Genomic DNA, 26,020 nt, shown 5'->3' on the forward strand with positions numbered 1-26,020 from the left:
ATAATATTCAACCATTTAAAAACAATTAAAAGATGGGGCACAAACCCAACCATCACTCTCTGCCATGGTACCACTATGCATAGTACAGTGCACAAGGGTATATATATATATGTATAAACACCAAATATTCAATAACCTCCAATGACCTAAATGTTAGATATTATAATGAATCCTCAGAGGGCTCAATAAGCCCTAATCGGATAGAACCCGGGTTCAGTACTGATTAGTAAAGAGACAGCTAATATCTGTCATGTGTGAAGAAAGAAATATCTACAACCTAAAAATCAAAACATTATTAGTGGACAACGTGATCAATCGTGTATAAATACCATTAGAATAATGTTGCATAGAAAAACGCTATAGGAAAAAGCAGGACCAGTGAATAAACAGGAGACAGCCTGTTGTGAAAAAAAGAGGACAATACTTAGCCCAGTGTGATGAAGATGGAGGCAGGCACAGCGAGGCAGAGAGAGGCAGAAGGTCCCCTCAAACGGACCAACTAGTTTCGCGGGTGTCAATCCGCTTTTTCAAGATGCAGGGGAGACCGTGCTGTTACGCCGCCATAGCGGCGTTTAAATAGAGATGGAGGAACGTCATGAGGCACTCACCGCCCACCCGGAAGTGACGTTACCCGGGGCGGAACTGCTAATAGCAGAGATCAGGAAGCACAAACCACGCTGGAACGCGGAAGTACAAGGTACGTATACAGTTCTATGGAACTTCAAGACATCTGGCATTGGTTTTTGTGATATCCAAGTGGATTATGGAAGATTTCCCATCTTGAAATCTGCATATCTTGAAATTTATGGAAGATTTCCCATCATGAATATCATGCTCAACATAAATATGGAAGATTTCCCATCTTGAAATTTATTGTCTGCAGTCAGGACATTCTGTGCACATGTGATGGGGAATATATAGGGTGATTCCTGTATCTAATGTATGCACACACATATTTATTTATTTACTTCTTCCTGTGGTGATTGGGCTATGGGGGACTTTTTCTAGGCTGATCATTCCATACTTGGGATATACTTCTCTCATGGTCTGTTGTTGGGCGCTATTTATTTGTTGGATGCTTTCTCTAGGGTGCTCCTTTAATCATCTAATATTATAGTCTAACTGTATAGTCCCTTGGTTGTGGATCCTCATTAATATATTTACTGTGTTGAACAACATAGCTATTGCCTGTATAGTGGTAATCCCCCCCTTTTTGCGCTTTTTTTGCGCTTTGTTTGACAAATTTTATTTATTATTGTTTTGTCAGAAGTTACGTTTGCAGCGCTGCTGTATACGTACCTTGTACTTCCGCGTTCCAGCGTGGTTTGTGCTTCCTGATCTCTGCTATTAGCAGTTCCGTCCCGGGTGACGTCACTTCCGGGTGGGCGGTGAGTGCCTCATGACGTTCCTCCATCTCTATTTAAACGCCGCTATGGCGGCGTAACAGCACGGTCTCCCCTGCATCTTGAAAAAGCGGATTGACACCCGCGAAACTAGTTGGTCCGTTTGAGGGGACCTTCTGCCTCTCTCTGCCTCGCTGTGCCTGCCTCCATCTTCATCACACTGGGCTAAGTATTGTCCTCTTTTTTCACTACAGGCTGTCTCCTGTTTATTCACTGGTCCTGCTTTTTCCTATAGCATTTTTCTATGCAACATTATTCTAATGGTATTTATACACGATTGATCACGTTGTCCACTAATAATGTTTTGATTTTTAGGTTGTAGATATTTCTTTCTTCACACATGACAGATATTAGCTGTCTCTTTACTAATCAGTACTGAACCCGGGTTCTATCCGATTAGGGCTTATTGAGCCCTCTGAGGATTCATTATAATATCTAACATTTAGGTCATTGGAGGTTATTCAATATTTGGTGTTTATACATATATATATATACCCTTGTACACTGTACTATGCATAGTGGTACCATGGCAGAGAGTGTTTGTTGGGTTTGTGCCCCATCTTTTAATTGTTTTTAAATGGTTTAATATTATGTGAAGTGCAATATGTTGTCATTTTGATATAATAAAGATATATAATATTTTTTGATACCATATAATGCTTTTCTGAGTGGTGCTGTATACAGGGTTTCTTTCTTCTCCCCCCCTTTTTTTGCATACTATATCAACCCTAGCATACTACAGATGTATACAGGGGTAGCGGATTAACTTTTGTGTTATTTCCCTGTTTTTAGGGGGACACCACCTCATTGTGTCCCTCCTTCTATCCGGCTCCCAGTATATATTTTTATATATAGACTTTTTGATATATTTGTTGTTATCATTAGATATTATTGTTATTAACGATTTTTGCACTTCATTAAAATATTCTATAATGGAGGGCTTCATTGAGGCCTTAGAGGCGGGATGGAATCGCAGATTACAGCTGGTCCTGGGAGGAGAGCATGTACAGACTAATGACGGTGTTCCTAGCGAGGCTAGAAAGTTATGTAGAACCTTTAAGGAAGTCAATAAATCTTTTTTGAAATTATGGTGGAACATACACAGTTTGAAACAATATAAGAAGGATCGAATTTATCCTCGTGGGTTAAGGGTTCAAATTTTTCCCACATGGGAAGTTATGGATGAATATAAAACCACCTGGGAGGAGGGCTTGGGCAAGTGCTCAATTATAATCATCGACATGCTAATTGAACATGATGAAAGGTTACTAGCCAAAAAGAAAGATGAGCTAAAGGAGCTGGAAATTGCTATGCAGGCCTTAGATAGGAACACTGTCATTCAACCTTTTTTGACACAATTAAAGAAGGATATGGCGGATTTTGAACAATTTATAGTGGATGGTAAGCAAAAGAAATTGAATAGGGATCAGCAGGACTATGTGAATGGGGCAGCCTATAGATGGAGACATAGGGGGAACAGGAGGAGACGGAGAAGGTTCCCCAAACCCCAGGACCCACAGGGTGCTGGTCTTAATGCACCCAGGGCCCCCCCAGTGGAAAATGATGGAAATGCACATCGTTCCACAGATTCTGCTAGTGATTTTTTTATCAGACAGCGATGCCGACCTAGAAAACGAACCAGGAGGGGTGGTAGGAGATATAAGACAAAGGATTCTCAGAGTTCAACAAATTCCACCCAACAAACGTCCGAGGGTACATCATCTGACGGATTGAAAATTATCAATCTGTCTAATTATCAACTTTCAGATCTAGAGCGGAGTGTACTTGCAAGGGGACTTTCCTTTTCACCAACAAAAAGCCTTGATAAATTTGAGTTCCTTAAAGATATGTACTTGTTTTGCAGAAAGTTGCTTTTTAAAAAGTATTTTGAAAATGATAACACATCATCTCTAAACTTGGAGTCAGCTGATAGACAGGTCTTTGATGACCTGATGGATCTTTTGGAGGAAAACCAACAATCATTGGGGGTGAGTAGACGAGCCAGGAAGTTTCGTCCTCCCTCGAAATTTATGATAGCCTTTAATACGTGTCCAGCTATAAAAATATTTTTTGAAAACACTTGGAGGGAAATTGTGTCCTTACCGTTAATACCTAATCAAGGCAAAAACCTCACTAGAGATGAATTAAAAGCATTAACCAATTTGTCTAATAATGATGTGTTTCTTGTTAAGGAGGAAGATAAAGGGGGTAACGTTGTTTTGTGGCCCCGCCGTGACATGTATTTAGAGGAAGCACGAAAACAACTGAATAATAGAACAAACTATGTGAGACTCCCAGGAAATCCGACAGAATATTACAAGGTACTCCTCGAGGATATTTTGTGGACAGCAAAAGATAGAGGTATCATTTCTAACAAAGAATATGATTTTTTGACTGTAAAACATCCTGTGGTACCCACGTTATATTTTTTACCTAAGATTCACAAAAATCTAACTTGTCCCCCAGGAAGGCCCATAGTATCCGGGATTGGAAGCATTACAGCACCATCTTGTGAGTTCATTGACTTTTTCTTGCAACCACATGTCACAAGCCTGAGTTCCCATCTAAGGGACAGTATGGACCTCTTGAAGATTTTGGAAGACCTGTCCGTACCCCCAGGTACTATTTTAGTGAGTTTTGATGTTGAATCATTATACACGAACATCACACATGAATGGGCCTTGAAAGCCATCTGGTACTTTTTAGAAACTGAGGACAACCAGCAAGGAGAATTGAGAAAGTTTATCTTGCAATTGACGGACTTTGTATTGGGCCACAATTACTTTGTTTTTGATAATCACTACTATAAACAAACGTGTGGCATTGCGATGGGCGCGAAATGCGCGCCATCAGTGGCGAATTTATTTCTTGGACTCTGGGAAAGAGAAGTAGTCTTTGGACAGTCCTTTGAGAAGTTTCACCCCTACATATTAGGTTGGCATAGATTTATAGACGATATTTTTATGTTATGGGATGGGCCTCGTGAACTATGTGATGAGTTTACAAACGCACTCAATAACAATGATATGAACATTATACTAACTAGACATATCTCTTTTACAGAAATGGAGTTTCTGGATATTAAGATCAAAATTGATACAGAGGGCTGTTTGCAGACAGACTTATTTCGTAAGCAAGCTTCAGTGAAATCCCTGTTGCATTATAAAAGTGCGCATACTAAATCATTACGTGATAACATTCCGACGGGACAGTTTTTGAGAGCCCGTCGCATTTGTTCTAATGAAATTGATTTCTGTTCACAGGCACGAAGTCTTTCAAATCGGTTTAAAGAGAGGGGGTACCCCAAGAAAGTGATATCCAAGGCTTATCAATGGGCCAAATCCAGTGCGCGAAGTGAGCTACTCCACAGTGTTCAAAGAAATACTGATGGGATGGTGAGACTCAGTACAATTTATAATAATCAGTGGAGAGACATTTATAGAGTTTTAAACCATACTTGGCCTATTTTACAGTCAGATACGACCGTGGCAAGATATATTAGCCCACATGCATCCATCTCTGCAAAGAAATGCCCCACTCTCAAAGACAAACTTTGTTCAAGTCACTATATGAATGTGGAGAGAAGATGTACTGGTTCTCTTCGAGGCAGTCATCCTTGTGGTGATTGCAATATATGCAGGTATATGCGACCCTGTACAGACATTGGTATGTGTGGGGGGACGAAGAATTTCAAGATTAATAGGTTCATAAATAGCAAAAGTGTGGGGGTGATATATGTGATAACTTGCCCTTGTCAAAAGCTTTATGTTGGCCAAACTAAGAACATGTTGAAAACTCGCATACAGCAGCACTTATCCAATATAAGATTGGCCCCTAAACATTTGGAGGAGGGTAAAAAACTGACCTCGGTAGCATCACACTTCCTATATCAACATCAAGGCTCATGCAGTGGCCTGAAGGTGTGTGGTGTGGAACAGGTCAGACTGAATATTAGAGGGGGAGATATAGTGAAACATCTTTTGAGAAAAGAGGCTAGGTGGATTTGCCAATTAAACAGTATGTCACCTATAGGTTTAAATGAGGAAATAGATTGGTCAGGCTTCCTTGGTTGAGAGTAAATTGGCATCTTGAAGCTTGTATATGTAGAGACATCCTTATCTACATGTCTGGATCCATAGATGATGGATTCATGATGGAACAGTCAGAAATCTCTGTTGGAGTGCCTAGTTACGTGTTATATATATTATATATTAACGCTCCCTCCTTTTCTCTCCTTACATGCAGAAATGTGGGGCTGTATTGAATAGGGATGTAATGTGTCATGGACCTCCGTTGTATGCACTTTTGTCGTGGCTTGGGGACCCTTTCTATGGAACTTCAAGACATCCGGCATTGGTTTTTGTGATATCCAAGTGGATTATGGAAGATTTCCCATCTTGAAATCTGCATATCTTGAACTTTATGGAAGATTTCCCATCATGAATATCATGCTCAACATAAATATGGAAGATTTCCCATCTTGAAATTTATTGTCTGCAGTCAGGACATTCTGTGCACATGTGATGGGGAATATATAGGGTGATTCCTGTATCTAATGTATGCACTAGAGATGGGACGACGAATCCGGCGAATCCACGAATCCCTCGAATATTGGGAAATATTCGAGATTCGTGGATTCGAATCCCGACGCCATTTTCCACTTTACGAATCCGCCGAATCCCGACGCTGCATCGCCGCGCATCCGCCGCTCGCACTCGTCCTCCTCCGACCCGCGCCTCCTCCGACCGCCCCGCGCCTCCTCCGCCCGGCCGCCCGCATACTTTGTATCAACTCACCCGTCCAGTGGAGCGCAGACAGAGCGGCAGACCTCTCGCTGACTTCCTGGTTCCCTCTAGTGACGGCTTTTACAATGACGTCATCAGTAAAAGCCGGTCCGGCCACTAGAGGGAACCGAGAAGGAAGGACGAGGTCTGCCGCTCTGTCTGCGCTCCACTGGACATGTAAGTTGATACTTATGCAGGGGTGAGCGAGGAGGCACAGGGGACGGAGGAGGCCATGGGGGTGAGCGACACCTACCTACCTACCTACCTACCTACCACTTTACCTACCTACCTGCCACTATACCTACCTAAAGGCCCCCTATACGTACCTACCTACCTACCGGGCACTATACCTACCTACCTACAGGCCCCTATACCTACCTAAAGGCCCCCTATACTACCTACCTACCACTATACCTACCTACCTACAGGCCCCTATACCTACCTAAAGGCCCCCTATATGTACCTACCTACCTAAAGGCCCCTATACCTACCTAAAGGCCTCTATACCTACCTACCTAAAGGCCCCCTATACGTGTCTACCTACCTAAAGGCCCCTATACCTACCTACCTAAAGGCCCCTATACCTACCTACCTATTTACCTACCTATACTTAAGGCCTTATACCCTGCTACCTATACTGAAGGTCCCTTTAACTACCTACCTACCTACAGGACACTATACCTACCTACCTACCGGCCACTATACCTACCTACCTACCTACAGGCCACTATACCTACCTAAAGGCCCCCTATACGTACCTACCTACCTACCTACCTACCTAAAGGCCCCTATACCTACCTTCCTACCTAAAGGCCCCTATACTTACCTACCTACCTACCTAAAGGCCCCTATACCTACCTACAGGCCTCTATACCTACCTACCTACTTAAAGGCCCCCTATACGTGCCTACCTACCTAAAGGCCCCTATACCTACCTACCTAAAGGCCCCTATACCTACCTACCTACATACCTACCTATACTTAAGGCCCTATACCCTGCTACATATACTGAAGGTCCCTTTAACTACCTACCTACCTACAGGACACTATACCTACCTACCTACCGGCCACTATACTTACCTACCTACCTACAGGCCACTATACCTACCTAAAGGCCCCCTATACGTACCTACCTACCTACCTAAAGGCCCCTATACCTACCTACCTAAAGGCCCCTATACCTACCTACCTACCTACCTACCTATACTTAAGGCCCTATACCCTGCTACCTATACTGAAGGTCCCTTTACCTACCTAAAGGCCCCTATACCTACCTACATACCTACCTATACTTAAGGCCTCTATATACCCTGTTAACTATACTGAAGGCCCTATACCCTGCTACCTATACTGAAGGTCCCTTTACCTACCTAAAGGCCCCTATACCTACCTACATACCTACCTATACTTAAGGCCTCTATATACCCTGCTACCTATACTGAAGGCCCATATACCCTGCTACCTATACTGAAGGCCCCTATACCCTGCTACCTATACTGAAGGCCTATATACCCTGCTACCTATACTGAAAGCCCATATACCCTGCTACCTATACTGAAGGCCCATATACCCTGCTACCTATACTGAAGGCCCATATACCCTGCTACCTATACTGAAGGCCCATATACCCTGCTACCTATCAGAGGCGGGACAAGGTCCTCCAGCACCCAAGGCTGAGACACCAAAGTGCGCCCCTCCATCCCTCCCCCCCAGCCATCACACACTGATTGCTATTAGACTAAGAGGTGCCACAGGGCCCACAACCTCCCCAACACCTTAATATCTAGTTATCTGGCTTGCAGTCACTGCTATGTATCCCCTTGTCTTATTTCTTTCTGCTTCAAACACAATTAGGAATGACAGCTAAATGAATTGTGCGCCCCCTCCTACACTGCGCCCTGAGGCTGGAGCCTCTCCAGCCTATGCCTCGGCCCGGCCCTGCTACCTATACTGAAGGCACATATACCTTGCTACCTATACTGAAGGCCTATATACCCTGCTACCTATACTGAAGGCACATATACCCTGCTATCTATACTGAAGGCCCCTATACCCTGCTACCTATACTGAAGACCCATATACCCTGCTACCTATACTGAAGGCCCATATACCCTGCTACCTATACTGAAGGCACATATACCCTGCTACCTATACTGAAGGCACATATACCCTGCTACCTATACTGAAGGCACATATACCCTGCTACCTATACTGAAGGCCTATATACCCTGCTACCTATACTGAAGGCCCATATACCTTGCTACCTATACTGAAAGCTACCAATATTGAAGGCACCCATACCTAGCTAGCTATACTGAAGGCACCTTTACCTCGCTACCTATACTGCGGGCAACTATACCACGGATCGCACAATTCGTATGTGCAGGATTCGTTAGATTCGGGATTCGAAAGGTTCGAGATATTCGAGAACCTTTTTAGATTCGGATCCGGATTCGGATTCGAAGAAATTGTGGATTCGTCCCATCCCTAGTATGCACACACATATTTATTTATTTACTTTTTCCTGTGGTGATTGGGCTATGGGGGACTTTTTCTAGGCTGATCATTCCATACTTGGGATATACTTCTCTCATGGTCTGTTGTTGGGCGCTATTTATTTGTTGGATGCTTTCTCTAGGGTGCTCCTTTAATCATCTAATATTATAGTCTAACTGTATAGTCCCTTGGTTGTGGATCCTCATTAATATATTTACTGTGTTGAACAACATAGCTATTGCCTGTATAGTGGTAATCCCCCCCTTTTTGCGCTTTTTTTGCGCTTTGTTTGACAAATTTTATTTATTATTGTTTTGTCAGAAGTTACGTTTGCAGCGCTGCTGTATACGTACCTTGTACCTCTGCGTTCCAGTGTGGTTTGAGCTTCCTGATCTCTGCTATTAGCAGTTCCGCCCCGGGTGACGTCACTTCCGGGTGGGCGGTGAGTGCCTCATGACGTTCCTCCATCTCTATTTAAACATCGCTATGGCGGCGTAACAGCATGGTCTCCCCTGCATCTTGAAAAAGCAGATTGACACCCGCGAAACTAGTTGGTCCGTTTGAAGGGACCTTCTGCCTCTCTCTGCCTCGCTGTGCCTGCCTCCATCTTCATCACACTGGGCTAAGTATTGTCCTCTTTTTTCACTACAGGCTGTCTCCTGTTTATTCACTGGTCCTGCTTTTTCCTATAGCGTTTTTCTATGCAACATTATTCTAATGGTATTTATACACGATTGATCACGTTGTCCACTAATAATGTTTTGATTTTTAGGTTGTAGATATTTCTTTCTTCACACATGACAGATATTAGCTGTCTCTTTACTAATCAGTACTGAACCCGGGTTCTATCCGATTAGGGCTTATTGAGCCCTCTGAGGATTCATTATAATATCTAACATTTAGGTCATTGGAGGTTATTCAATATTTGGTGTTTATACATATATATATATATACCCTTGTACACTGTACTATGCATAGTGGTACCATGGCAGAGAGTGTTTGTTGGGTTTGTGCCCCATCTTTTAATTGTTTTTAAATGGTTGAATATTATGTGAAGTGCAATATGTTGTCATTTTGATATAATAAAGATATATAATATTTTTTGATACCATATAATGCTTTTCTGAGTGGTGCTGTATACAGGGTTTCTTTCTTCTCCCCCCCTTTTTTTGCATACTATATCAACCCTAGCACACTACAGATGTATACAGGGGTAGCGGATTAACTTTTGTGTTATTAAGATGAAGATCAGATCACATGCAGGGCCGGGCCGAGGCATAGGCTGGAGAGGCTCCAGCCTCAGGGCGCAGTGTAGCAATGGGCGCACAATTCATTCAGCTGTCATTCCTAATTGTGTATGAAGCAGAAAGAAATCAGAAAAGGGGATACATAGCAGTGACTGCAAGCCAGATAACTAGATATTAAGGTGTTGTGGAGGTTGTGGGCCCTGTGGCCCTCTTAGTCTAATAGCAATCCGTGTGCGACAGCTGGGGTGGGAGGAATGGAGGGGCGCACTTTGGTGTCTCAGCCTTGGGTGCTGGAGGACCTTGTCCCTGCTCTGATCACATTTTTATGACCAATTTGTGCAGAAATCCATTTAATCTCAAAGGGTTCACATACTTTTTCTTGCTACTGTACATTTTTTTTTATACCACCTCACAATGAAAGACTCTACCAGTTTTTAGCAATTGTAAAACTGCAATGTAGTGATGACATCACTTCAACTTTTGTTTTTACGTTTCTAGATGTCAACATTTCTTTCCTACAGCTCTTTTAAACTTAGCAGAAACATCCATACTTTGATTTTTTTTCCATGTATTTCTAAAGTGTGTTTTTGTAACAGTTTCTGTCAAAACAGGGAATAAAGATAAATGTAGTTAATTAAAAGAACATTTACTTACAGCTTCTGGTAATAGGGACCTCATTGTAAGCATTTGAAGGCATGGTTTTCTTTAACAGCTAATGTAATTTACCGGTATGTGATTGAATTTGAACATTATAGAAGTCTGGTTGAATTTTTATAAATGAAAAGTATTAGCAGGAAAAGGAGCCGTTTAAACCTGCGGAAAGGAAACAGCAGAGGCTTGTGGGATTAGATATTGTTTACATAGGTTTTAAGTGAGGTAAAATGTGCTCGGGTCTACTGTACTTCCTTCACTTAATCATTGAGAGTAATATGTCCCACCACTCGATTTAAGGTGATTTTGACCATCCTGACTACATGGCAGGCAATAAAATGCATGGTACATAGGAAAAGGTACATTACATGAGGAAACAGCGGTGCATGATAAAAATTATATTTAATTACTGTTTAAGAAAATACTTTCATCCTTGGTCTCTTGAATAAATTGGTCTACAAGTTCGAGTAGATATTTGTCAGCTATTATAAAGTTCTGTAATTGTGCATTGATAGCTCATGTTGTACTTGTTCATGTTATGTATTATTGAAATGTGCCACACACAGGGGTATCTCTGGGTAATTTAGCACCTATGGGAAAAACTGAAAATGCCCCCCCTTTGTAAAAACAGCATTTTTTTATTGCGTACATGTGTTATGGTTGCCTGAGTTTTTTGCACAGGATATTGCTGAAGTTACATTTTTGGAAGTATATCTTCTTATCCCCTCTCTATACTCTATTCTAACACTAACCATGCCTTCTTTTAACACTTAAAGGGGCACTACAGGGAAAAACTGTAAGATTTAAAATATGTGCAAACATATACAAATAAGAAGGGATGACAGATAGGGTTCATAAGTCCTTCCGCAAGTCCACATTCAATCCACCGATTACCCCAGGGAGCCCGATAGATGTATTTCACAGGGGTATCCTTGATGAAATTAAGGCTTGTTTATACCCTAAAGATGTTATGAATATCACTGAAGGCGAGAGGAAGGCACTGGTATGGCTGAGATCCAGGACCGATATTGTGTGTAAACCCGCCGATAAGGGGGGAAACCTGGTGATCTTGTCCAGGGAAAAATACTTGGAAGAGGCTTATCGCCAACTGGGGGACCCTTTTACCTATGTGGAATTGAAATCAAATCCAGTTGCGAAAGATAAGGGGAAATTAAGAGCTCTTTTGCAAAGAGGGGTAGAACTGGGATTCCTAAGTCGAAAGGTGGGGGAGGAGCTGTTTGCGGAAAAACCCAGGTTCCCCCTTTGGTATTATCTACCTAAGATGCATAAAACGTTGGAGAACGCACCCGGGAGACCTATTGTCTCCGAGGTGGGCTCTCTAACTGAAGCTCTCTCGAGATATTTAGATTATAGTTTAAGACCTTGCCTCAGAATGGTGAAATCATTGGTGCAGGATACAGTGGACATTTTGAATGTCCTGGAAAATTTTGAGTGGAAGGACGGCTATCATTTGGCCACAATTGATGTGGTCAGCTTGTATAGCCACATTCCACATACGGCGAGACTTATAGCGTTGCGTAGCGTTTTGGAAAAATACGGTAAAAGCGATGAATTCTCTGATTATCTATGTGAATGTATGAACTTCATTTTAGAACAGAACTCCTTTATGTTTAATGGGAAGTGGTACAAGCAGGTATCAGGGACCGCTATGGGGACCCCGGTAGCACCCACGTATTCTAATCTTTTCTTGTCTGTGTGGGAGGATGAAACTATCAGGTCCCCCGTTAACCCCTTTCGTGCTAAATTGAAGTTATGGCGTCGATATGTGGATGACGTCCTTGTAGTCTGGGATGGTGACAGCATGGAGTTTGCTCAATTCATGGAGTGAATTAATTTCAACCAGATAAATATGAGCTTTACATCACATTTTGGGGACAGGGAAGTGGAGTACCTGGACCTCAGGGTGGTGATTGAGAATCAGGCGATTACTACTAAAGGGTTCAGGAAAGAAACCGCCACTAATAGTTTGCTCCATTTTGCTAGTTACCATCCCAGACATGTCAAGGACGCCATCCCGTATGGCCAATTTCTGCGCCTTCGGAGAAATAATAAAAATGACACTGATTTTGAGAGACAAGCGGAGGAATTGTATGACCACATCAGGAATAGAGGTTATGAGGTAGAATCAGTGGGCAAAGCCCTTGCTAGAGCTCGTGAGGTCCCTAGAGAACAACTTCTCACTAGTGTTGGGCGAACAGTGTTCGCCACTGTTCGGGTTCTGCAGAACATCACCCTGTTCGGGTGATGTTCGAGTTCGGCCGAACACCTGACGGTGCTCGGCCAAACCGTTCGGCCATATGGCCGAACTAAGAGCGCATGGCCGAACGTTCCCCGAACGTTCGGCTAGCGCTGTGATTGGCCGAACGGGTCACGTGGTTCGGACCCGAACGCGCTCTGATTGGCCGAACGGTCACGTGGTTCGGGTAAATAAATACCCGAACCACGTCATATCTCCGCCATTTGTCTGTGGGTTTAGCTTTGGGTAGGCAGGCAGGGTAGTTCGCGCTCCAGCCACGCTAGCCAGGGTCCCCCCTGTCATTGTGTCACTGCTGGGAACAGTAGTACACCGCTTGCTCAGCCACACTATATAGCATTCTGTTTACTGCCACTCTGTGTACCTCGCTCAGCCACACTATATAGCATTCTGTTTACTGCCACTCTGTGTCTGCTGGGAATAGTAGTACACCGCTTGCTCAGCCACACTATATAGCATTCTGTTTACTGCCACTCTGTGTACCTCGCTCAGCCACACTATATAGCATTCTGTTTACTGCCACTCTGTGTCTGCTGGGAATAGTGGTACACCGCTCGCTCAGCCACACTATATAGCATTCTGTTCACTGTTCTGTGTCTGCTTGGAATAGTGGTACACCGCTCGCTCAGCCACACTATATAGCATTCTGTTTACTGTTCTGTGTCTGCTGGGAATAGTGGTACACCGCTCGCTCAGCCACACTATATAGCATTCTGTTTACTGTTCTGTGTCTGCTGGGAATAGTGGTACACCGCTCGCTCAGCCACACTATATAGCATTCTGTGCACTGTTCTGTGTCTGCTGGGAATAGTGGTACACCGCTCGCTCAGCCACACTATATAGCATTCTGTTCACTGTTCTGTGTCTGCTGGGAATAGTGGTACACCGCTCGCTCAGCCACACTATATAGCATTCTGTTTACTGTTCTGTGTCTGCTGGGAATAGTGGTACACCGCTCGCTCATCCACACTATATAGCATTCTGTTCACTGTTCTGTGTCTGCTGGGAATAGTGGTACACCGCCCGCTCAGCCACACTATATAGCATTCTGTTCACTGTTCTGTGTCTGCTGGGAATAGTGGTACACCGCTCGCTCAGCCACACTATATAGCATTCTGTTCACTGTTCTGTGTCTGCTGGGAACAGTAGTACACCGCTCGCTCAGCCAGAGTATATAGCATTGTGTTTACTGCCACTCTGTGTACACCGCTCAGCCAGACTATATACCATTGTTTACTGACACTCTGTGTACACCGCTCAGCCAGACTATATACCATTGTTTACTGACACTCTGTGTACACCGCTCAGCCAGACTATATACCATTGTTTACTGCCACTCTGATTCTGCTGGGAACAGTAGTACACCGCTCGCTCAGCCAGACTATATAGCATTGTGTTTACTGCCACTCTGTGTACACCGCTCAGCCAGACTATATACCATTGTTTACTGACACTCTGTGTACACCGCTCAGCCAGACTATATACCATTGTTTACTGAAACTCTGTGTACACCGCTCAGCCAGACTATATACCATTGTTTACTGCCACTCTGATTCTGCTGGGAACAGTAGTACACCGCTCGCTCAGCCAGACTATATACCATTGTTTACTGACACTATATAGCAGACTATATAGCATTGTGTGTACACCGCTCAGCCAGACTATATACCATTGTTTACTGACACTCTGTGTACACCGCTCAGCCAGACTATATACCATTGTTTACTGCCACTCTGATTCTGCTGGGAACAGTAGTACACCGCTCGCTCAGCCAGACTATATACCATTGTTTACTGACACTCTGTGTACACCGCTCAGCCAGACTATATACCATTGTTTACTGCCACTCTGATTCTGCTGGGAACAGTAGTACACCGCTCGCTCAGCCAGACTATATACCATTGTTTACTGACACTCTGTGTACACCGCTCAGCCAGACTATATACCATTGTTTACTGCCACTCTGATTCTGCTGGGAACAGTAGTACACCGCTCGCTCAGCCAGACTATATACCATTGTTTACTGACACTATATAGCAGACTATATAGCATTGTGTGTACACCGCTCAGCCAGACTATATACCATTGTTTACTGACACTCTGTGTACACCGCTCAGCCAGACTATATACCATTGTTTACTGCCACTCTGATTCTGCTGGGAACAGTAGTACACCGCTCGCTCAGCCAGACTATATACCATTGTTTACTGACACTCTGTGTACACCGCTCAGCCAGACTATATACCATTGTTTACTGCCACTCTGATTCTGCTGGGAACAGTAGTACACCGCTCGCTCAGCCAGACTATATAGCATTGTGTTTACTGCCACTCTGTGTACACCGCTCAGCCACACTATATAGCATTGCGTACTCTGCCAGTCAGTGTGTATATTGCTGGGATCAGTAATACTCCACTCACCGTCAACCACTATATGAGCTCAACATGAGTTCCCCAGAGACCTCCGCTGTGAGCAGCACTCCCAACAACAGCAACAGCCAACGCCCCACGCAAGCTATAACATCCACCCCAGCAGCCAGTGGTCAGCAGCAGCCCTCCCCGGAGGAGAACGTTGTGTCCATCAGTCCGTCGCCAGAGTGATTAATGAGGGCTGCCATTGAGGAGATGATGGGGCCTGATGTGGAGGAGGAGGTCTGGCTCAGGCCAGCATCCCAAGTTAATGTTGAGGACGATGAGGGGTCTGTGTCTGGGGATGTTGGGGTGGCAGAGGTGGTGGGTGGGTCAGACTCAGGAGAAGAGTTGTATGATGAGGATGATGATCGGGACCATCTGTATGTGCCTCAGAGTCCGACCCCGGAAAACATGTTGTATCGTGTGTTTAGGTACTAAAATCTGCGTTCCCTCCCAGTAGTGTTGGGCGAACAGTGTTTGCCACTGTTCGGGTTCTGCAGAACATCACCCTGTTCGGGGTGACTATATAGCAGACTATATAGCATTGTGTTTAATGCCACTCTGTGTACACGGCTCAGCCACACTATATAGCATTGTGTTTACTTCCACTCTGTGTCTGCTGGGAACAGTAGTACACCGCTCACCCGCCACTGTATAGCATTGTGCTCTGTGTCACTGCTGACAATAGTGGTACACCGCTCACCCACCACTGTATAGCATTTCTGTACTGCCACTGTACTGCTGCCAGTCAGCGTGTACTTTAAGGATAAGTGAAATGAGGAAGAAATCCGGTGAAAGAGGGAGGGGCAAGGGAAGAGGTGTTTCCCCTGACGGTTCACGTACAGGCCACAGGGGAGCACCCAAGAAAACCCACTCAATACTGCCCATGTTGTCCAGGACAACAACCCTCACAGATCCAAAAGAACAGGACCAGATAATTACTTGGATGACCTCTCAAGCGTCCAGCAGTGGGTTAAGCAGCACCAGCACATCACGCACGAGGTCCGAGTCCTCAGCCAGTTAAAGTCTGGGCTTTCTTTGAAGACTGCACTGAGGATGTTACCATGGCGATTTGCAAGGTGTGCAAGACCCGCCTGAGCAGGGGGAAAAGTATTAACAACCTCTCCACCACCAGCATGAGCCGCCACATTCTATCCAAACATCCCACTCTGTGGGCAAACGCGGCAGGACAGGGTACCACCAGCAACACTGCCTCCCTTGGGTTCACCAGACTCACCACCAGACCCGCCTCAGCAGCAGCAGTAGCCCAGCCATTGCGTGGTTCACAACATTCACAAACATCAGACGATGCTGACACTGTCACTTTCCGGACTAGTGCTCTTGAGGTCTCCCAGTGTTCATCAAACACAACAACCAACAGCCCTTCGGTGTGCAGCGCTACGGTTGAGTTGTCTGTCTCTGAGATGTTTGAGCACAAGAGGAAATTGCCAGCAAATGACCCCCGGGCCGTGGCAGTAACAGCCAGCCAGCATAGCCAAGCTTCTGGCCTGCGAAATGCTGCCATATCGAGTGGTGGAGACAAACAGCTTCAAGGGCATGATGTCAGTGGCCATCCCACGTTACGTTGTTCCCAGCCGCTACCACTTTGCGCGCTCTGCAGTGCCTGAGTTGCATGAGCACGTGGTCAGCTAAATAACCCGAAGCTTGAAGAATGCCGTTGCCTGCAAGGTTCACCTCACCACTGACACCTGGACGAGTGCGTTCGGCCAGGGTCGATACATCTCCCTTACCGCGCACTGGGTGAACCTTGTGGAGCCTGGCAGCGATTCCTCACCTGCTACGGCGCGGGTGTTGCCCACGCCGCAAACAGCTGGATAACAACAGCAGCACCTACCTCTCTGACTCCTTCTCCTCCAACGCATCTCAAAGCTGTACCTCATCCGGAAATGCTAACCCAGCACCAGCAGCAGTAGGATCGTGGAAGCAGTGCAGCACAGCTGTTGGCATGCGTCAGCAAGCGTTGCTGAAGCTGATCTGCCTTGGGGATAAGCAGCACACAGGGGAGGAAATTTGGAGGGGAATAAAGGAACAGACGGATTTGTGGCTGGCACCGCTGGACCTGAAACCGGGCATGAAGCTAGACACCTGGCACGAACTGGCAATGTACGCAATAGAGGTGCTGGCTTGCCCGGCAGCCAGCGTTATGTCGGAACGCTGTTTCAGTGCTGCCGGAGGCATCATCACAGATCGGCGTATCCGCCTCTCCACAGAAAATGCAGACCGTCTGACTCAAATTAAAATGAATCAATCCTGGATTGGAAACGACTACGCAACACTCCTGGACCCCAACCAAGTAACATGACCGATGAACATCTGGGATGGTTTAGCGTTTCCGGTCCCTGTTTATTGAACCTCTCATCTGTATTACATTTATGACTGCATGGCGGCAAAAAGCATTGCTGCTATATCCGCACGCTTTTTGTCCTCATGCAAGGCCTGGGTTGTTGTGTCTCACAAAGCGTGGCCTTCTCCTCCTGCGCCTCCTCCTGTTCCATCACGTGTGCTGCTGCTGCTGCTGCTGCTGCTGCTGCTGGGTTACCGTTGCCGGTCCCTGTTTATGGAACCTCTTATCTTTATTACATTTATGACTACATGGCGGTACAAAGCATGCTATCCGCACGCTTTTTGTCCTCATGCAAGGCCTGGGTTGTTGTGTCTCACAAAGCGTGGCCTTCTCCTCCTGCGCCTCCTCCTGTTCCATCACGTGTGCTGCTGCTGCTGCTGCTGCTGCTGGGTTACCGTTGCCGCGTGGTCCCTGTTTATGGAACCTCTTATCTTTATTACATTTATGACTACATGGCGGTACAAAGCATGCTATCCGCACGCTTTTTGTCCTCATGCAAGGCCTGGGTTGTTGTGTCTCACAAAGCGTGGCCTTCTCCTCCTGCGCCTCCTCCTGTTCCATCACGTGTGCTGCTGCTGCTGCTGCTGCTGCTGGGTTACCGTTGCCGCGTGGTCCCTGTTTATTGAACCTCTTATCTTTATTACATTTATGACTACATGGCGGTACAAAGCATGCTATCCGCACGCTTTTTGTCCTCATGCAAGGCCTGGGTTGTTGTGTCTCACAAAGCGTGGCCTTCTCCTCCTGCGCCTCCTCCTGTTCCATCACGTGTGCTGCTGCTGCTGCTGCTGCTGGGTTAGCGTTGCCGCGTGGTCCCTGTTTATTGAACCTCTTATCTTTATTACATTTATGACTACATGGCGGTACAAAGCATGCTATCCGCACGCTTTTTGTCCTCATGCAAGGCCTGGGTTGTTGTGTCTCACAAAGCGTGGCCTTCTCCTCCTGCGCCTCCTCCTGTTCCATCACGTGTGCTGCTGCTGGGTTAGCGTTGCCGCGTGGTCCCTGTTTATTGAACCACTTATCTTTATTACATTTATGACTGCATGGTGGTACAAAGCATGCTATCCGCACGCTTCTTGTCCTCATGCAAGGCCTGGGTTGTTGTGTCTCAAAGCGTGGCCTTCTCCTCCTGCGCCACCCTCCTCCTGTTCCATCACGTGTGCTGCTGCTGGGTTAGCATTACCGGTCCCTTTTCCTGGAACCTCTTATATGTATTACATTTATGACTGCATGCCGACAAAAAGCATGTTACCTGTGCAAAGAAAACAGACATTTCCCGCATTTAAAAGACAGTTTTCCCTTTGAAACTTTAAAATCGATTTTCTCAAAAACTATAAGCTCTTTTTGCTAAATTTTTTTTTCCTCTTGTACCCACTCCCAAGGTGCACATACCCTGTAAATTTGGGGTATGTAGCATGTAAGGAGGCTTTACAAACCACAAAAGTTCGGGTCCCCATTGACTTCCATTATGTTCGGAGTTCGGGTCGAACACCCGAACATCGCGGCCATGTTCGGCCTGTTCGGCCCGAACCCGAACATCTAGATGTTCGCCCAACACTACTTCTCACCAGAAAGAATCGATCATTTCCAAAGACAAATCGGTGTAACTTTGTTTTTGATTACTCTCCCCTATCTGAAAAAATTAGACAGGCTATTAGGAATCAGTGGCGTATTCTAAAGTTGGATAGTACTTTGAAGGATCTAACTATCATGCCCCCTAGGGTCAGTTTTAGGAGGGGGAAAACTATTAGGAAATTACTGGTACACAGTGATGTTAGAGTTAGAGAGGAAAGTTCGGTTAACTGGTTGTCAAAGAAAAAATGGGAAGGCAATTATGGATGTGGACACTGTAGTGCGTGTCGCTCTGTTAGAAAGGGTAAGGTGGTCCAGATTGGACCAGTCACCTGGAGAATTAGAGAATTCATCAATTGTCGGACAAAATATGTTGTGTACTGTGTTTGGTGCCCCTGCGGTCGTTATTACATTGGGAAAACCAAAATTAGCTTACCTGGTAATGCTGTTTTTAATAACCCTCCAGGACAGGTGCTTACATATGAGATTAGGCCCCGCCCCCAACAGGAAACACAAAGAACTAGCTCTCTATAAGTTCCACCTCTAACCTCTACCTGCCAGTATGTTCCAATTAACTGTTCCGATAGATTATTCTACTTCACACATTACCTAAATATCCGTTTATAGTTAAAAAAACCTTTTTATGACCACATGTTTACACATCAAATTATTTACATGCAACCATAAGTTTCTAGGGTGGGTCACCTGTCCTGGAGGGTTATTAAAAACAGCATTACCAGGTAAGCTAATTTTGGTTTTTTCAAATAACCCTCCAGGACAGGTGCTTACATATGAGATGATATGCAATAAATAACACTAACCTTAGGGAGGGATCACAGCCTGAAGAACCTTTCTTCCAAAAGTCTGTTCCTCTGCCGATAATAGATCCAACCTGTAGTGTTTGATGAAGGTGTTCACCGTCTTCCAGGTGGCCGCCTTGCAGATTTCGGTTGCCGTCGCTCCAGCTCTGTAAGCCCAGGAAGTTGCAACTGACCTAGCCGAATGTGCTGTTACTTCTCTTGGACCTGGAACTCCCTTGAACCTATATGCTTCCTTAATGCAGGATCTGATCCATCTTGCTATAGAGGCCTTAGACATGCTTTTTCCCTTTGCTGCTCCAGAAAAATTCACAAATAATGCCGTAGATTTTCTAAACTCCTTTACTCTGTCTAAATAAAATAGCAAACATCTCCTGACATCTAGTTTATGCCATTTAATTTCCCTTGGATCTGTTGCGTTTTTACAAAAGGATGGCAATACAATCTCTTGCATCCTATTGGACAGGGTAGCAACCTTTGGCAAGAATTCACTCGTCGTCTTCAGGACTACCCTATCGTGAAAAATTAAACAAAAAGGTTCAACCGAGCTTAGTGCCTCCAGTTCGCTTATCCTCCTTGCTGAGGTCACTGCTACCAAAAAAACTGTTTTCATTGTTAATAATCGTAATGAAATTTCATTTAATGGCTCAAAGTCCTCCCTCATTAAGACGTTTAGAACTAAAGTTAAATCCCATCTTGGGTATGAACGTTTCATTACTGGCCTAGAACGTTCTACCGATTTCAGAAATCTAATAACTAAGGGCTCTAAGGCTAACCGCCTACTACTAACATCAGACCTTGCAGATCAGACGGGCGAATGTCCTCCGACGTAGCCTCCACTTACCTGATCTGCTGTCTTCTGCTTTGCGTCCATCTCCTCCTACACACAAACGCATGTGGGGATGGACGCCGCGGCCTCTAAGCAGGCACCCAACCCGGAACCGGAAATACGTCACCGTAAGGGCGGAAGTTTCGCATAGCCAGCGTTACTGCCCTCGCTTCCGCCTGGACACGCTGCCACACTCCCGCACACTCCAGAAGCCACCATTCCGCCTCCGCATGGCGCCAGCTTCCTCCGTTGGGTGTATGGCCTCCGCCTTAGCTGCCTCCGCTGCCGCTCCCCTGGTCACCACTGCACCTGCCGGCCATCCCAGGAGAATCCACCACCCGGTGGATAAGGTAAACCTCATCATTCCACCTGGACCAGGCTACCCTTTACTAGTTCCTAATGGCCTCAGCACTGCCTGGCTGCTGACCACCTCTCCTAGCCAGAGAGCTAGGTGTTCCCCGGAACAGGAAACACAAAGAACTGGCAGGTAGAGGTTAGAGGTGGAACTTATAGAGAGCTAGTTCTTTGTGTTTCCTGTTGGGGGCGGGGCCTAATCTCATATGTAAGCACCTGTCCTGGAGGGTTATTTGAAAAAACAGTCCAGCCTCTAAAGGAACGTTTCCTCCAGCATAAAAGATCTATTGGAAACGGGGTAGGTGCTACCCGTCTGATAGAGCATGTAAATGAGAGCCATGGTGGCAAAGCGGAGTGTCTCTCCTTTGCAGGCTTGGAAACTGTACAAGGTGATGGCAGGGGATGTTTGAGAGATGATTGACTCTCTAAAAGGGAGGCCTGGATGATTTCACATACTGAGGCTCTGGGGAATCTGGGTTTTAACCACCCTGGCGTTCTATTAAAATCGCCAGGGCGGCTGCGGGAGGGTTTTTTTTTCAATTAAAAAAAAACTATTTCATGCAGCCAACTGAAAGTTGGCTGCATGAAAGCCCACTAGAGGGCGCTCCGGATGCGTTCTTCTGATCGCCTCCGGCGGCCAGAAGTAACACGGAAGGCCGCAATGAGCAGCCTTCCGTGTTTCGCTTACCTCGTCGCCATGGCGACGAGCGGAGTGACGTCATGGATGTCAGCCGACGTCCTGACGTCAGCCGCCTCCGATCCAGCCCTTAGCGCTGGCCGGAACTTTTTGTTCCGGCTACGCTGGGCTCAGGCGGCTGGGGGGACCCTCTTTCGCCGCTGCATGCGGCGGATCGCCGCGCTGCGGCGGCGATCAGGCAGCACACGCGGCTGGCAAAGTGCCGGCTGCGTGTGCTGCTTTTTATTTGATGAAAATCGGCCCAGCAGGGCCTGAGCGGCAGCCTCCGGCGGTGATGGACGAGCTGAGCTCGTCCAGACCGCTCAGCTGGTTAATGAGAGGGATGGGGTTAATGCATTTTTTAAGTAAAAGCTCTAGGTAGGATTTCAAGTTATACTACACTGTCACCTTAACCTGTAATATGTTCATGGTTGTCTCCCCCCCGCCCCCTTAGTGAGAGAGAGGTGGGTGGTGGGAGGGGATACCTGGATATAGGTGGGGTAGGAAGAGAAGGTGTCAGGCCCCACGTGTCCTGAAGAGGCATGGTTACACGTGAAACAGCTGTAGACATAGGGGCTTTCGTTTGTACCTGTGCTTTGTGGCTTCAATAAAAGAGGTCAATAGTGGTGGGGGTGATGCAGCACCCTATAGGAAAAGACACAGGAGACAAAACGGGAGCCCAGTAGTGCAATATGTATGGTACCACAATGTGAAGAAAAGAGTAAAAAGGCACTACTCACAAAGGAGGGTTGCTGGGAGCAACCAACCACAGGAAGCAGGTGGAGACAATAAACCCGACTCCACTCGGGGTGGTCCTAGCCAGGACCGGACGGTAGGTCGCTCTCTTAGTGAAAAAAGGTTGAGACAACCACTGTGGGACCCCACTAGTGGTGTAACACCACCCCTCGAGCAGGATCTGTTCGAGGGTATACTTAGCACAATAGAGGAAAGGGCGCCTCTTTCCTCTATTGTGCTCAATAAAAGAGGATTCCATGAGGAGTGCCGGAGTCTGTCAGTTCTTTCAGCTATTCAATATACAAATAGCAGTACATTTTTTCCAGAGTAAAATGAGCAATAAATTACTTTTCTCCTATGTTGCTGTCACTTACAGTAGGCAGTCTAAATCTGACAGAAGTGACAGGTTTTGGACTAGTCCATCTCTTTATAGGGGATTCTCAGGGATATATTTATTTTTAGAAGCACTTAGTGAATGGCAGTTGCTCTGTCCAACTGCCAAAACACTGTGTAGCAAGCAGGGAAGCTGGCCAGCATCATTGTTTAAATCCATTTTAGGTAATATTTTTATAAAGAATATAAGCCTTGCTGAGAATCCACTATGAAGAGATAGACTAGTCCAAAACCTAGTAGAGATAAAAAACACAGGGACACCGGGAGCCCGATATCGTGTATTACCGTTGCGTAAGAGGATCTAATGTAGATAAAATATACTCACAATTCTAGGTTGCTGTTAAAGCAACCACCATAAGAACATGTGGGGAAGTACCGTCCCCACTCGGCCTTGTCAGGTCGCTGCTCCCGGAAAAAGAAACCACTATAATAAGCTTACAGTAGGTCTGACCCCACGTAGTGGGGTGTTAGTACGTCTAAAACACTGTAGGAGGCGCCCTTAAGTCTCGTTATAAAATACAATACCAATTGATCACAGGTAAGCGTAATGCGTCTTACCTGTTATGAAGGCTCGTACACATACGGATCATATAAATTGAGTTTATTTATAGCACTATGGACTGGACAACGCGTTTCGCGACTGTAAATCGCTTCTTCAGGTCAAATAAAGTGCTTTAGAGAAAGGAATAGAAACATAGTGGCGCTTAGGCTAAAACATCTCATTTCATATAAAAATAACAATTAAAATAACAATTAAAATAACAGTCCAACATTAATATGTACAGGCATGACATTGAAATATATCCACGTATATATATATATACACATACACCTCATCTCTGTTATCTAAGATCATAGATCATAAATAACTAATATATAAACATCCATATAAAAATATATAGAAATATATAGGTATATTCTAAATGAAATTAAAATATCAGGCTAATATACCTAGTATATACCAAATCCCTACTAATGTCAACTTACTAAACAAAAAGGTGTAGATTTTGATAACATGGTTCAGAATGTCTATTTGTATAGAAGCAGCGGAGTGCAGAGGGTTAGGCCGAGATCTTGACCAATAAATTCAGACAGAAGCATTTCCCAAAACCCCTGATCAAAGAAGCAAGATCAAGAGCCAGAAAAGCAGACAGACAGACCCTACTGAGAAAGAGGGTCAAAACCCAAAGTACCGACCAATCATCTGAAGCACATTTTATAACCAGATTTGCAACGAATCATGCAGCCATCAAGAAGGCCCTCACTAAGCATTGGCAACTCCTCCTGAATGATCCATTCCTGAAGAATACTCTAGGAGATAAACCAAAATGTGTGTTCAGAAGGGCCAAAACGCTGAAAAACCATTTGGCCCCAAGTAGGATTAGATCCTCCGGGCCAACGGACAAAACAATGATCACGGTCAACGAAAAAGGAGTAGGAAAATGTGGAGTGAAGAGATGCCTCTGCTGCCAAAGATCTATGATCTTAGATAACAGAGATGAGGTGTATGTGTATATATATATATATACGTGGATATATTTCAATGTCATGCCTGTACATATTAATGTTGGACTGTTATTTTAATTGTTATTTTTATATGAAATGAGATGTTTTAGCCTAAGCGCCACTATGTTTCTATTCCTTTCTCTAAAGCACTTTATTTGACCTGAAGAAGCGATTTACAGTCGCGAAACGCGTTGTCCAGTCCATAGTGCTATAAATAAACTCAATTTATATGATCCGTATGTGTACGAGCCTTCATAACAGGTAAGACGCATTACGCTTACCTGTGATCAATTAGTCCAAAACCTGTCACTTATGTCAGATTTCTACTGCCTACTGTGAGTGACAGCAACATAGGAGAAAAGTAATTTATGGCTCATTTTACTCTGGAAAAAACATACTTCTTATTTGTTTATGTTTGCACATATTTTAAATTTTAACCACTTCAGCACCACAGGGTTTTTTGCTTAACCCATTCAGGTTCCGTCGTTTTCACTTGAGAAATGTTCACCTCCCATTCATTAGCCTATAACTTTATCACTACTTATCACAATGAACTGATCTATATCTTGTTTTTTCCGCCACCAATTAGGCTTTCTTTGGGGGGTACATTTTGCTAAGAGCCACTTTACTGTAAATGCATTTTAACAGGAAGAATAAGAAAAAAACGGAAAAAATCATTATTTCTCAGTTTTCAGCCATTATAGTTTTAAAATAATACATGCCTCCATAATTAAAACTCATGTATTGTATTTGCCCATATGTCCCGGTTATTACACCGTTAAAATTATGTCCCTATCACAATGTATGTCGACAATATTTTATTTGGAAATAAAGGTGCATTTTTTCCGTTTTGCATCCATCACTATTTACAAGTTTAAAAATAAAAAAAATATAGAAATATTTCATCTTTACATTGATATTTAAAAAGTTTAGACCCTTCGGTAAATATTTACATTTTTTTTTTAATTGTAATGTTTGTTTTTTTATATTAAACATTTTATTTGGGTATTTTTGGGAGGGTGGGATGTAAAGTATAGTTTTATAATGTAATTGTGTGTTATGTTTAACTTTTTTTTAATTTTAGTTGTAGTTTTACTTTTTGGCCACAAGATGGCGGCCATGAGTTTGTTTGCATGACGTCACTCTAAGCGTAACTCACGCTTAGAGTGACTCATCGGGAAGGGAACGGCCAGAAAAGGCGCAGCTTCCGAGAGAAGCTGTCGCTTTTTCAGCGGGGGAGAGGAATCAGTGATCGGGCACCATAGCCGGATACATTGATTCCTTGGCTACCGAATCCGCGGCCGGGAGTGCGCGTGCACGCGCGCGATCGGCCGCGGGAGTGCGCGGTAGCGCGCATGGTTCCTGGACGTAGTTACTACGTCCAGGAACCAAATTAGGTTAAAAACCAGAGCAATTTTCACATTTCAGCGCTCCTCCCATTCATTCACCAATAACTTTATTGCTACTCATCAGATGTAAATGATCTATATCTTGTTTTTTTT

This window comes from Hyperolius riggenbachi, chromosome 5 (genome assembly GCF_040937935.1).
Source record: "Hyperolius riggenbachi isolate aHypRig1 chromosome 5, aHypRig1.pri, whole genome shotgun sequence".
NCBI classification, from domain to species: Eukaryota; Metazoa; Chordata; class Amphibia; order Anura; family Hyperoliidae; genus Hyperolius; species Hyperolius riggenbachi.